At 29.9% G+C, this 2,500-nt stretch overlaps 1 protein-coding gene across 1 annotated transcript in view; it reads left to right on the forward strand.

The window, feature by feature from the left end:
- The window catches only part of LOC143036309 (uncharacterized), a 10,441-nt gene that overhangs the window by 3,854 nt on the left and 4,087 nt on the right, over window positions 1-2,500 (forward strand). The gene's annotated exons all lie outside the window — the stretch shown is intronic.

The raw sequence follows: 2,500 nt of genomic DNA on the forward strand, positions 1-2,500 counted from the left end.
TCCTGCGCCTCCTTGCCACCTTCCACTCATATATATATATATATATATATATATATATATATGTATATATATATGTATATATATATGTATATATATATGTATATATATGTATATATATATAATGTAAATATATATATATATATATGTGTGTGTGTATATATGTGAATGTATGTATATGGAAATATGTATATATATATATATATATATATGTATGTATATATGTATATATATGTATGTATATATATGTATATATATGTATGTATATATATATATGTACAGTATATATATATATGTGTGTGTGTATATATATATGTATATATATGTATATATATGTAAATATATATATATATATATATATATATATATATACATATATATATGTATGTATGTTACAAAGGATTACTATGGCGGAGCATGCCGACAGGATATCTTTTGATCTTTATCTTGGTCGGATGCTAAATAAAATATTCATATTAATAATAGAATTATAAATAATAACTATAATAATGTAAATATCAAATAAGATAAATTAATGCATAGGTATAGTTAAATAATAAACAAACAGGTAAATAGTAAATAATGATAAATTCACATATAACTAATAATTAATGAAAATCAGACAGACAAATGATAACAAAAACAAATGATATAAAATAAATTATAATCATTATAGCATCTTGCTTAGGTATTTATCTAAATGATTCTTAAAGCTTCGAACTGAACTACATTGCACTACCTGTGCAGGAAGTTTATTCCATTCATTAACTACACGGTTGGCAAAGTTGTTTCTACCTACTTCCAAATTGAATCTATTTCCGGACAGTTTGAGACCATTGTTTCTTGTCTGATTCTCATTCAATGTAAAAATTTGGTCACTTTTGATGTCAATTCCCTATAAAATCTTAAAGACCTGTATCAAGTCACCTCTGAGTCTACGCTTTTTAGGGAAAACAGATTCATATGTTTTAGTCGATTTTCGTATGATTTATTTTTGATATTTGGAATCAGTTTTGTGGCTCGCCGTTGTACTTTTTCCAGTCTGTCAATGTCTTTAATGAGATTCGGTGACCATACGGAAACAGCATATTCCAAATGTGGACGAACTAAAGATTTATATAGCTTGTTAATGAGTGATGGACTTTTGAAATCAAAAGATCGCGCAATCAGTCCTAGAATCTTATTTGCTTTCTCAGAGGCTGAAATACACTGCATGGATGATTTGAGGTCGTTACTGATAATTACGCCGATATCTTTTTCACTATCCACTTTTGTTAACGAATTTCCAAATAACTTGTAATAGTACTTACTGCTATTTTCACCTATGTGCATTACCTTGCATTTACTTGTGTTAAATTTCATTAGCCACTTTTCAGACCATTGCTGTAATTGATCTAAATCTTCTTGAATATCTAATTGGTTTGAGTGATCATTTGCCACTCCGCACAGTTTTGTATCATCAGCAAATTTGGAAACAGTAGATTTTAGTCCATGGTCTATATCATTTATATATACTATGAATAGAAGTGGCCCAAGAACGGAACCCTGAGGAACTCCACTTGTAACATTTTTCCATCTAGAAGTTTTTCCATTTAAAAACAACTCTCTGTTTTCGACCATTCAACCAATTACTAGTCCAACCTAATAGGCTACCACTTATTCCGTGTAAAGCTAATTCAGTAGGTAGTCTTTCGTGTGGGACGGTATCAAAAGCTTTTGCAAAGTCTAGATATATTAAATCTAGATTGTTTCTTTTGTCATAATTCGAGATAACTGTGTTGTAGAATTCGAGTAAGTTAGTCACGCAAGACAGTTTCCGTCTGAAACCATGCTGGCTATCATTTATCAAACGGTTACTTTCTAAATGATGTTCGATAGCATCTCTGATGATAGTTTCCATTATTTTTCATACGATTGAAGTCAAACTTATAGGCCTATAGTTATTTGGCTTCTTTTTGTCACCTTTTTTGAATATGGGAGTAACGTTAGCTAGCTTCTATTCTCTTTTCTTTGTAATATTTACCGTAGTGAGTAAGTTTACTCTAGACTTTTCACAGGTTTCAGTTTGGAATTCACTTTGAGGTGTTTCGTTTACGAATACCGAGCTAAAGTAATTGTTTAAGATATTACACATTCACTCATTGGAATATTCAAGTTGACCGTCAGCAGATGATAGTGGACCAATGTGATTCCTAACAACCTTTTTATCTCTAATGTAACTATAGAATTCTTTGGGATTCTCCTTGGATTTATCAGCGATGTTCATTTCATATTGTCGTTTTCTTTTTTTTATTGTCTTTTTTAAATTTCTTTTATTGATACATAACTTTCATAGTCATTAAGTGAACCCGAGCACTTATATTTCTTATAAGTCTGTCTCTTTTTAGCAATACTTTTTTCAGTTTCTTTGTCAAGCCACTTTGGGCGAGCCTGATTTGGGGGACGTCTGTCCTTAAAAGGAATGTAAGTATTAATCATCTTAGTGAGCGTATTTTGAAATATT

This window comes from Oratosquilla oratoria, chromosome 20, assembly GCF_046742065.1.
Source record: "Oratosquilla oratoria isolate Oo_2021 chromosome 20, ASM4674206v1, whole genome shotgun sequence".
Classification (NCBI taxonomy): domain Eukaryota; kingdom Metazoa; phylum Arthropoda; class Malacostraca; order Stomatopoda; family Squillidae; genus Oratosquilla; species Oratosquilla oratoria.